We start from the raw sequence: 13260 nt of genomic DNA on the forward strand, positions 1-13260 counted from the left end.
AAACTTTTAACAGGGTGTTAAAGTTTAACACCCTCAAATGGAGTATTAAAATTCAACACATTAGGGTGTTTGGATGATCTGTTAAACTTTGACACCTTTGATGGGAATCGACAATATTGCCCCTCCTGCTCGTCGAGGTTGCAGCGCTGGTCGGAGGCCGCTGCCCGCCGCCCGCGCGAGGCCGCCAGCTAGCCGCGGGGGCGGAGGGGAGGACCAAGGCGCCGTCCACCGGCTTGCCGCGCCGTGGATCTGGGGCAGCGTAGGGAGGAGACGAAGGTGGGCGGAATGGGAGGACCTATGGGCAAGGATGGCCGGCGGGATGGATAGCCCGGTGCTGCTTGCTTTCGCCGTTGCCCTCCTCCCGAGATCCCGTCCCCACGAATTGCGGTGGCCACCAGTGCGATGGAAGACAGCGTGGGAGCAACGGCCCATGGCGCGGCGTCCTCGACGGCGCGGCATCCCGGCGCAGGAGCGACGCGGACCGGCGGTGGCAGGCACAGCGGCGGCGCGCGACGGGCAGACCGGCGGCGGCGGGCACAGGTGCACAGCGGAGGGAGTGCAGAGCGGCAGCGCCGCGCGCGGATCGGGGGAGGAAGATGGGGGCAGCGGAGGAGAGAGAGGGGGCAACCAGGGGATATGTGAACTAGGGGACCACTTTTAACACCTTTAGCAAGTTTTAACACCCCCTCCATGTGCTTATGAAAAATGGGGTGTTAAACTTTAACACAAGCTTTTTAACACAACTATTTAGCAGCCAATGTGTTAAAAAGGTGTTAAAAGGGGTGTTAAACTTTAACACCCCCTTCCCAAATAGGGCCTAACTTACTGTTGTTTCTCTTTCCCATTAAATTAGCAGCTAGCTCAAACCGTTGGAGAAGCCCTAAGATTTGCTCTGCGTTGTTTTATACCTTCATTCTAATAAGCCTATTGCTCTTTCTCCATGCATGTCACCTACAGAACCAAGCTCTGCAACTTTGGTACATCCAAGTATCCAACCCATCTCGAGCCGGGTGCATGCGCAGCCAACTTTATCCTGCCCCGGGTGTCATTATCCTGCGTCTGTTTGACTGGAAAGTCACCAGTATCTATAGCAGAAAGTAGCAGCAGCACTGTAATGTGAGAGCTTACACATGCTGATAGATAAAACTGCTGGGGATTGGCCCTACACGCAAGCCAAGCAGTTATCGCTGGACGCCCTGGGCTGTTGTGGAGATTAGGAAGGGAAAGCGGCCTGATCTTCTAACCAAGGAAACTTCCCCGTTTCCCTGGAACGTTCAATGATTTCTTTCTTCTTAAGAATAAGATCCTGAAGTGTTCTTATTTCTGATCTGACTAAAGTGCGTTTACGAAGTGATAGTTTGCATTTTTTGCTTTTCTCAGGAGATCATGAAGGACCCTCAAGTGGCATCTGATGGGTTGGCTTGATGGCGGGAGCGATAGGTCTCCAATGACGAACCTGGCCCTTCCAAACCGAGACCTCGTCCCTAACATGCCCTCCGATCTTGCATCCAGGAGTACCTAAAGCTTCAGCGGCAACATGGGCAGTTAGATTCCTGATCGCTATACTAGCATACTCCGTTGGAGAGCTTGCTGCTTTTGGCGTGCGTTGGAGAGCTATGTTAGATTGATCCTAGGCGGAACGTACCCAGACCGTTTACGGTGGTAGCCATTCTGTAAATGACATGACCAAGTTAGTGGATCATGTATGGCATCCTTGTCCTGTGTCTCATCTTATTCTGGGGTGTGCGTTATATCGTGGGGGCTTGGGTCCAATTGTTGGGCCTTTGGTCTTCAGGTATTTTGGAGGTTACTAAGGTTGTGCCTGTAGTAAGTAGTTTCAGGCTGGCCACCTTAGCTTGCAGCGAAGGTGCTCCTGAATTCTGATCAACACAGGTTACGGGAGGTCGAAATATGCCGATTCAGAAAGGGGGTCTTAAGGCAGCTTGCTTGACCGCCCTCAAGCTACAATTGTTCTACTCCCAAAAACACTGACCCCAGCGACCAACTGCCAAGAACCACACATAGCTAGTCGGTACAATGCCTCCGGCGAGCCCCTGGACCTGTACCTGATTTTCCCGACAGTCAGCTAGCTTTCCTTTTATGTGAGTTCCTCAGTTCTCATCTAACAGCTCGATCACACAGGAGATCAAAACAAAGCCGAGACTTTCGTTTCATGGTTCATTGAGGATGAGGAGTTTGTTTGGTTTTGAGTTTTATTTCAAATATTGCTCTTTCCATGCAGCACCACCATTTATTTTTGGTTTGATCTCATGCTTTATATATGTGTTTTTTTCCTTTTAGCATCATTGCTCCAATAATAGAACTAATTAAGCTGCAAGACTATGATCTAGTGCTTCGTTCGGCTTCGATTGACTCATTTGTTCTAAGCAAATCGAGGCATAAAGTTATTTTGTAAGCTGAAGCTAAAATAAAATAAGGATCCCTTTGGTGGAGCTCCTAAGTATTCCAGCTTCTCTAACTCAAGCATTGTTGTGGTACTGTAGCACTACGTTCATCGAAGTCATTCTTCTCTCTTGCTAAAATGAACTAAGAAACAGGTGGAGCCGGTTCACTACAGTAGCGCTACATATCTACGATGGTGGAGTCCGGTGAAGCTCCACCAAAGGGGCTCTAATTGCACTAGCTTTAAGCTAAGTGAAGCTAGTTTTTTAGGAGAGAATTTCCAATTTGACACTGGTAAAATGGCTCATTCCTTTCTTGATCCTGAAAATTTCTTCCTTCCTTATTTGACACTAACCTCAACTTTCATCCCTAAAATGACATCGCAGTCAATTCCACTAGTCACCAATGTGAAACAACGTTTGGAGACCTGCCTGTTTTCTTGTAGGTGGACAAAATTGCCCCTGCCAGCCCAACAGATGGAAGCAATTCCCTTCTGGCTCCCTTTCTTCCTCGAGAGAATTCCCTATTTGATACTTATAAAGAGTGGTTCCTTTCTTAGCATTAAATTTTTTTTCCTTCCTTATTTGACACTGATTTGAACTTTGGTTCCTCATTTGACACTCCTGTTCCTTTCGCCAGTTAACTCGGGTGAACAGTAACCCGTGGATACTTCTACCCTATTTTACTAAACAAAATGACATCCAAATCACCTCTAAAAATCATGAAATTTTTTGTAGTGATATAAAAGATATAGATGAACTTATTTTACACAAAAACACATATATATCACTTAAAATCTTAAAACTAAAATTCATAAAAATATGTTACTTTTAAAGATTATGTGAATTTTTAGAGGATAAAAATACTTTCCAAAAATTACATTAAAATACCCAATATTCTAGTCGCACATTTAAGCAATTTATAAAATTATTATATTTCACATGTCACAAATAAAAATTTTAAATTGTTTAAAAATAATCTTTGTTAAATAAATTATAATTTATGTATGTAAATTATTATGGATAATAAATTATAAATTACTTCATCATGTTGTAGTGATATTGTGTATTTTTACATAATTTTAGAAAGTATTTTTATGCTCTAAAAATTCGCATTATCTTTAAAAGTAGTGTATTTTGATGAATTTTAGTTTTAAGATTTTAAATGATATATGTTTTTTATAAAATGAGTTCATCTCTATCTTTTATATAACTATAAAGAATTTCATGAATTTTAGAGGTGATTTGGATATTATTTTGTTTAGTAAAATAGGGTGGAACTATCCACATGTTATTGTTCACCCAAGTTAACTGATGGAACAAATGGGAGTGTTAAATGAGAACCAAACTTCAAGTTAGTTTCAAATAAGAAAGGAAAAAATTTTGAGAGCTAAGAAAGGAACCACTCATTATACGAGTGCCAAATAGGGAATTCTCTTTGTTCCTCACTTGTTAGTCTATCACCCTCAAAACTCAGACGAGGTGGCGGTGGCAGGGGATTCGACAGCGGCCTGACACATATACACATCGACTACGCGAGCCCCGACAGCCCTGCTGCAGCGGTGTGCTGCTGCTGCGGCCTCGGGCCCCGTCAGCAGGGCGGAGGCGGCAGCCATGGACCCTCGGGTGAGCTGAGGCAGCGGCCACGGCCCCCTTGAGCGGGCGGGAGCGGAGGCCATAGGCTCCCTCGGCCAAGCGGACGCGGGGGCCCCGGCCCCCTTGACCGGCCGGATGCGGCGGGCGCGAGCGCCATCGGCTAGGGGTGCGGTGTCCGGGGGCCACGACAGTCGGGCTGACGCTCGGACGGATGCAAAAAAAAAAAATTGATGCAGGTTTGCTCATTAATATGCAAAAATATGGTGAAAAAGAAAGAAATTACTCAATATAATAAAAAAATATAAATGTTGCAAAAAAAAATAGGCAACAGTATTGCTACAAGTGCCCTACGCCCCTACATGCGCAACAACAGAGGTGCCAATTAAACTAGTTATACAACTACATGAGGGGTAACAGCGTTTTTTTCAACTGGCACTCAACGGTGTTATCTAACGGAATTGACTGAGTGTCATTTTAGCGATGAAAGTTGAAGTTAGTGTCAATAAGGAAGGAAGAAATTTTCAAGACTAAGGAAGGAACGGGTCATTTTTCTAGTGTCAAATAGGAAATTCTCTTTTTAGCTTCACTGACAGAGTAGTTTTCAGGAGAAGCCCTTCCAAACAACCTGTAGGTATGGGTATAACTGCATGCGGTGCACGCACTGTACGTACGTGATCTCGGCACGCGTACACGCGCGCACGGCGCCATGCGTGTGGCTGCGCATCACATATGATCTGCCAGCGCTGTATCGCTGAGCGCCTGCGCGGGTATTGAAATCAGAAATTACTCTTGTGAGCCGGCCATCACTCATCAAGCAGCCATACAGTATGCATGCGGGCTGATACGCATCCGGTCCATGCATGCATGTTCCGACGCAGAAAGATGGTTCTCTGCTTGGCCATCACTACCGGAAACAGTACTTTTGCCGAGTGCCTCAGACACTCGGCGAAGGCCCAAATACACTCAGCAAAGGATTTTCCGAGTGTAACACTCGGCGAACTGGACTCGGCAAACTTTCCCTTTGTTTGCCTAGTGTCGAACGTCGGGCACTCGCTTTGCCGAGTGCTGGAAAACACTCGGCAAAATAAAACACTCGGCACAAAGGTGATAACGGACTGTCACGGTAATGGCGCCTTTGCCGAGTGACAAATGGAAGACACTCGGCGAAAATTTAACGTTTGCCGAGTGTATTTTCCACTGACACTCAGCGAAAATAAAATGTTTGCCGAGTGTATTTTTCACTGGCACTCGGCGAAGATCCATGGTTTGCCGAGTGCCTACCTCGTGGCACTCGGCAAACCAGCCCCTTCCGCCAGATTTTATGACGCGTTTGCCGAGTGTTTTGTCAGTGACACTCGGCGAAGATCCATCGTTTGCCGAGTGCCTGCCCCTTAGCACTCGGCAAACAAGCCCCTCCCGCCAAATTTTTATGACGCCTTTGCCGAGTGTTTTGACGATGCACTCGGCAAAGTTGTCAAACAGTAACAGAAAATGGCCTCTTTGCCGAGTATCCAATCACCTCCTGCAAAACAGAAATGTTACGTATAAAGGACCCTTCTCAAAAAACAACCACGGAAGCACAGGCATATAAATTGCACCACAGGCATATAAATTGCACCACAACCATCACACCCGAGGATGTGTGGGTGGGTTTAGTTTCCATGGTCTACTCCGACCCGAGATAGAATTTCGGCAGCACCTCCCCGCTGTTCTGCAAATACACGTCCTGGAATGGAGATTGTGTATCCGGAGAACAATAGGGAGGTACTGCCGAAACTCTATCTCAGGTCAGAGTAGACCATGGAAACTAAACCCACCTACATATCCTCGGGCTGTCCAGAAAACGTGGACAATTCGAAACAGATACAGTTATAAATATGCAAACATCTGCATATTTCCAAACCTATCTCTTTTGAACGGGAGACACCTAACTAGGTTACGTGATATATGAACATCATACGGAAAGAGAGGTGTAGGATGCCTCACCTTGTTTGGTACAAAGTGACGACTCGAGGACGGTAACGTAGCCTTTCCTGAAAAAAAACATACATCTGTCAAGTTAAAATTTCGACAGCACCTACCCTGCACATGGAGGTTTCCATAACCTTCATCAAATAAAACGGCGCGATGGCCGACAACCACATCTACAGCAACGGAACGGCACGATGGCCAACTTCCACATACAGTTCTTATACCTTAGATTGCCAAGTCAAACATCATTTTCTAATTTCTAAAACAAATGCCCTACCACCTCTCTATCTTATCCTTCCCTAATTACTAATTACTTTTGTAATTTCTAATTTCTATTTCATCCTACCACCTGTCTACCTTTTCTAATTTCTAATTTCAATTTTGTAACTTGTAAAACAAAAATTGATTCTTACCGGGAGGGTGAGGGACGCCGGCCTAGAGAGGCAAGGGAACGTCCGACGTTGGGGGCGGGGGCGGCCGGGCCCGAGGGCGCCGGTGGTGGGGGTGGCCGGGCCCGATGGCGCCGGTGCCGGGTCGGGGATGGGGTCGCCGGGGCCGGAGCGGGGGCGGCTGGCGGGGCGGGGCGCCGGGCCAGGGCGACAAGCGGGCCGAGGGCGGGGCCGTCGGGTGGGGCGCCGGGTGGCGGGGTCGTTGGGGCTGGGGCGGGGTCGGCCGGCGGGGCGGGGCACCGGGGTTGAGGGCGCGGGGCGGCGGCGACGGGCGGGGCAAGGGTGCCGGGGGCACCGGGGCCGGCGGGTGGGGCGCCAGGGGCGACGGGCGAGCTAGGGGCGCGGGGTGCCGGGGCCGCGGCGGCGGCGACGGGCAGGGCAAGGGGCACCAGGGGCGGCGGGGCCGACGGGGAAGGCGTTGGGCGGCGAGCGCGGCGGGCGGCGGCGGCGGGCGGGGCACAAGATTGAAGTTTTAGATTTTGGGATAGAACGAAGGGCCACGGCGGTTCCTAAGAGGACTTAAGTCTGGTTCTTTGCCGAGTGCCCGCGATCTGGCACTCGGCAAAGTCATAAGTTTGCCGAGTGCCGGATATAGGGCACTCGGTAAAGTGAAGTTTTAATTTTTTTTAAATTTTTTCAGATAAAATGCACCTTGCCCGGTGGTTTGCCGAGTGCCTCCGATCTGGCACTCGGCAAAGCCAGACGGTTTGCCGAGTGCCAGATCGGAGGCACTCGGCAATCCCAAGTTATATTTTTTTAAAAAAAAGAACAGCGCCTGACAGTGGGCTCGTGTACCTACTTTGGGCTCGTGTACCTACTTTGCCGAGTGTCTGGTGAAAACATTCAGCAAAAGGGTACCTTTGCCGAGTATTTTCTCTAGACACTCGGCAAAGTACACTGACATTTCATGTACACTTCTTCAATAACGTGTTTTACTGACTTTTTCTAATATACTTGGGAAAATCCATGTTAAATTCACTCAACAATGGTTATATGATTTATCTACTGATATTTTTCTATTATTTCATGCAGTTATAGCTCAAATTGAATTTATATCTATTAAAAATCTATAATTGCATTTAATCAATAAAAAATATCAAACGGATTCGAAAAATTTCCAAAATTTGACATGAACCAATCTATTTTGTATGTTGCCTATACAAAATGCTTTGAAGTCAAACCCCAATTCAAGTGTCCCTTGGACTCCAAATCTTATTGGATCCTCTCTAACTTCTATGAATCCTTTCGGGAGATGAGGCGGTTGGTAAGCATCATATGTCATAAATTGGGTGAAACCTTCTCAATTTTTTACCACAGCCTCCACATGTAATATCATGACATTTTGACAAATCTTGTGATTTTCAGACTTCGTTTGGTTTTTTTAGAATTTAACAACCATTCAACCACACGTTCGTGGTTGTGTTTTCTAAAAAAAATGTTCAAAATTTCTTTTCATTTCCTGGTTGAACCTCAATCCGGATTCAATAATATGAATATGATTTTTTCACTGATTTTAACCCATTATTTCAATCACTTGCAGTTAAAATTTGAATTAAATAAATCAATTCCTATTAATGCTATCAATTCATTAAAAATAGCAAACAGACTAAAAAATAGACTAACTTTTGAGATGGACTACCAAATGTCGTATGTGGAGAGTAGAAAAAGTGTGGAGGGCAGTGGTGGAAATGTTTTTTTGTCTTTGCCGAGTGCCTCCACAAACACTCAAGTTTGCCGAGTGTCTCGACGGGGCACTCGGCAAACCACTTCTTTGCCGAGTGTCCGAGTCGGGCACTCGGCAAAGTACTAACGGCCGGCCCACTTCCCCTAACGGAGGGCGCACGTGCGAGCCACGTGCTGGCGTTTATCGAGTGTCAAATTTTTGTCGAGTGTCGTGTGTACATTCGACACTCGGCAAAGGTTGTGTTTGCCGAGTGTATAATCTTCGCCGAGTGTCTATCAGTATACACTCGGCAAAGGTTGTGTTTGCCAAGTGCCCGAAAGAAAGCACTCGGCAAAGAATTTACACTCGGTAAAATTTCTGTTTCCGGTAGTGCATATAGGGATACAATTACTAATTAGGTTGCGCTTCCTCTGCGTGCGCCGTTGGTGGGCTCAAAGATTATCTCATTATTGATTTTATAATCCTGATTTAAAGTTTAGACAGAAAACTAGGATAGCCACCAAGCTGACCTATATATATTCGTTTCATGTATTTTGTAATGACCAAATTGTAATTAATTTGTTGAGCATTGCATCATGAGCATCATTGTTTGCTAGCATAAAAAATTTGTGCTTGTTTGAGTGCATTTACATTTTTACTTGTATTGAATAGATTGGAAATGCATGCCTTGTGAAGAAACATTCTTTTTCCAATAGGACATATCACTGCTTGGGAAAGCGCCTTCAGTACCGGATCCTAACCCCACTAAATTGGCCTCTATCACGTCGCATGTGGCCGAGGCCAATTATAAACAACTGGTACTAAAAGTCTTTTTTTCTTTTCTATTTCTTTTCTTATTTTCTTTTCTGTTTCTTTATTCTATATTAGTATTTCGTATTTATTTCCTTTATGTATACTAGTTTTAATACGCTAATATATATAAAGTTGTATTTGATCTATAATATTATATTTGAGATAATATTATATATATATATAGACATCTTCTGCATACACATTAATGAATAATATTACATTGCATCAACACTTGAAGTTCAACATTTTCTTCTGATGAAAGTATTTCTTCTGATGAAAATTGTCGGTGTTAGTTTTAGTTGCCTTAGCACTCTTTTGCGACTGCTTGAACTGCACAAATGAATCCTAGTGATCTCCTAACTTCGGGTGCTTCGTGAAATCTGGTATAAAGCCCTGTAGTTTTGTTTAGGTTCTTCTTGTACGTCTGAAAAGCAATTGCACCATTCAAAAGACCCAATCTTTCACTTTTTCTACATCTACACCTTCGAATCTGAAGTTTTCTTTTATCTACTCCCATAACATTTCCTTCTCTCCATCAGGGGACAACGCTTACAGGGACCTCCGGTATGGGGACCACGCTCTCATCAATTTTAGAACTTTTCCAATTCTAAAAGCTTATTGGGATGTTATCCCTAACAAGAAATCCAATTTGATTCACCAATTTGATCTTAGCATTCTCTAGAGTAGTTGGTTCACTCTCTTCACTAATTTCCGTGATGATGATACGCCCTTCTAGCTTCTTCTTTGGGCCTCTTTTCCGTTTAGGCCTGCTCGATCCAGATGGCTGAAAATGAAAGAACTATCAATTCCCAATAATCTTGATAAGTATAGAATTCAAATCATGTTTACGTATACTAATTGCTATATCTCGCCTTGTTGCCCATCATTGCCTCTCTCGGCAATTGGTTCCTCCTCGTTACCATCACCAGACATGTTGAGGTAGATGTCAGTCTGGCTGTGATCGACCTCGTTTGGTTGGATGAAATTATTCCTCTAGCCTCATATCAATTTATTTGACTAATATGAAACATAGCATCCAAAAAATTGTAGCTTATTCTAAAAATCACAAATATGAGCTCTAAATAACACATGCATATAAATGAAAAATTTCTCCATTGTACCTTATTCTAAAAATCACAAATTACTCTACCTCTAAAGCATAAAACTTAGTATACTAACCATGTATCAAGGGAGGATGAAGTATCTAACCTTTAGAACACTTGAATGAGTGAAATGCCCACGGAATGGTAAAAAAATCCGGTAACACCTCCCCTATTTCGCCATGAATGAATGAATCCCGAGCTGGAGGAAATGGCTCGGGCAGGAGAAAGAAGACGCCTGATTTATAGAAGGGAAGTTAGTATCGGTTGGGGGCTCCAACCGGTACTAAAGGTCACCCATTAGTTTAGTACCGGGTAGAGCCTCCACCTACTACTAAAGGCCCTCAGGCACATTAGTACTAGGTGGAGGCTCCACCCGGTACTAATGGGTGACCTTTAGTACCGGTTGGAGCCCCCAACCGGTACTAAAGGGGGTCACGGGGCGCTCCTGGGGAAATAGCCGTTAGACCGGTACTAATGCTCACATTAGTACCGAGTCAAAAACCAACCGGTACTAAGAGCTAGGACCAATGTTCAGTTTTCCAATAGTGTATGTTCGGTCATAACTTGGTAAAATACTTCTTCCTCAAATATAAATTTAGGTATTTTTTTCCAGATTTTAGGAATCCATCTTGAAGCCAAACAACTCAGTCGAAAATCCAAAAATAGTATTCTGGGAAGAATTTTCATTTTAAATTTACCATAACTTTTCTTCCCAATTCAAGCAAAATGGGTTGCTCTTGATTTCTTGTATCAACATAATTTTCGGAAGCTTGGAAGTTGAAGTTTGGAGTATGGAGCAAAGAGAGAAGTTTATGTACAGAACCGTGGATGTCAAGCGATTTCGTTCCGTGGACTATCCGCCCCTCCCACACGGGCTGTCCGCGAGAAGACCCTACGTGCGTGTCGCGTGTGTAGAGAAGTTGTGCCACGCGCCCTTGCCCGGACCCACCGATCTCCACCTCACCCCTGCGCCTCCCCTCTCCCCTGCTACTCCCTCTCACACACAGAAGCCCCTCTTCCTCCCTGTGTCTTCCCCAACCAAGCCATGGAGGAGAAAACACATCCTCCCCACCAAATCCACCACCACCCTCACCGAAGTTTACCAGAGGACCACTGGAGGACGTCATCGACAAGCTTCTTCACCACCTCGTCCACCTCTTCCTCATCGGAGACCAAGGAGAAGGCCATCCCTAAGTATCTTCTTCCTCTACTTCATCTTCTCCAAGCACATCAAGGATGAACTCAGCCTGATCTACTCCAACTGCCCTACACCAACAAGCGACCCCTTGCTCGTGCTCTACTTGTTTCCGGTGAGCTCCCCTCACTGCTCATCATCTTCCTTTTGCCCTCAATCAATCCCCAAAGCCTATCCAAGGCCTGTCACCATTGATGACCTAAAGCTCCAAAGATCCCATGTATGTCAAATCCCCCACCCAAAACGAGTTCCTCATGTCCTTAGGAAGCTATAGAAACAAACAACACCCAAAACCGTGGCCGGAGATGCCGCCGCCGACCTCGCCGGTGAGCCTCGACCAGCACATGGACGGTCCGCAGCCTAAGGACGGATGGTCTCTGAATCGTGACCCAAAACACTGAGCCTCTACATGAAAAGCGTCCCCAAAAATTTGTATTGCGGACGGTTCGCTTTCCACCCACGGACTGTCTGCGGTTCACCCTAAAATCCACACAGAATCGGTTCATTTTTGCTACTCGACTTGTCTTTGTACAGTGGACGGGCCGCATTTCAATTCTAAAGTTTGCATAGATACAGCGCATTTCTGGAAATCATCCTGCACTTGACCGGCGGACGGTCCATCCCCCTATGAGCGGACGGTCCGCAGGTACACCATACCCAACCCTATCAGCATTGTTCAAGCATAAACATGTGTCATCTTGCATAATTCATATAAAATTGATTATAGCTCTGATTAATGTGAAACAAAATTTTCTAGTTTCATAATGATTTCTGCGACATTTTAAAAATATTTTTTCTCCAAAAATAATTAATTAATTATCTGATTTCATTATATGAGTATTTATCTTGTTAATTGCATGGTTAATTCTCTATTAGTCCAAAAATTGTAAAACCAATTTTGCTAGTTCATTTATGGTATTTATAATCCAATGGAAGTACTTGTTTGCACTATTTGTGTGTATATTGGTAGAGTTTTAGATATGTTTGAACCTGTTGATTAGTAAAATGAATAATAATCTCATATGTGCTTCTAAAATTATGGATCCAAACTTTGTTAGCTTCTTTTAACCTTCAACTACTGTTTAGATCATACACTTACCTAGTTTATGTATGTATGACAGCTTGTTAAATACATGATCAATTATATAGAGATGTTTCTAAAATCATTAATCCAATCTTGTTAGTCACCTAAGGCCATGATATTTTATTTCTATTGTTAGTTTTCATGAGATGATTACATAAGGATACAACTTTTAATATATGCTTGTTCTAAAACTAGTTTTCTTATAAAATACCTAGATGATCAATTGTGCTCATGTGAACTATAAACCCACCCTTGTTAACTGAGGATAAATGTGCTATAGTTTTGTGATTAGAAACCTTCATGACACAACATAGAATAATGATGCTTGCCTCAATTAATAAGTATAACAAGTTTAGCTAAATTCTAATTTAGGAAATAACTTTACTACTCTTAATTAAGATGTGATATGCTAGTTACCCATTAATTCATGAATTGTCTAAGGTTATTATTAACTAGTATTGCTAACTAGCTTGTATGAGCATGCTCAACTATTTAATATTGATAGCAATCGTGAGATAGTTTCATGGTTGATGCTTTAAGTTGTAACAATCTAATTATGTTAGTTCATACGATAACTAAAATTAGCACAACTGATGTTAATAACCTTCTCATACTACAACTTGTCTTAGAATATTATGCACACATGTATGGCTTATTATTTTAGCACCTTCTCTCTATGCTGTGCTTGTGTGCCCTACTTCTAACCTTTGATTGCTTGCTTGAAAACCTCGAACCATGTTAGCCTTTACCTCTCTTGAGCCATTGCATCTCTTATGTATATACATTCATGTCATCTTTTCTAATTCATGCATTCATCTAATCTCGTAGATGGTGACGTTCCGGAGTGCCGTGTTCTTGGAGCACCAATCTCAGGCAGGCACCTATGTATCCCACTCTATTTTCTAAATGTGAAATGCTATTATTTATTAATAGTTGTTCATGGGCTTAGCTCTATCTAGACATGAAATGAGTAGAACCTACTAG

Source organism: Setaria viridis, chromosome 9, assembly GCF_005286985.2.
Source record: "Setaria viridis chromosome 9, Setaria_viridis_v4.0, whole genome shotgun sequence".
In the NCBI taxonomy this organism is placed as follows: Eukaryota; Viridiplantae; Streptophyta; class Magnoliopsida; order Poales; family Poaceae; genus Setaria; species Setaria viridis.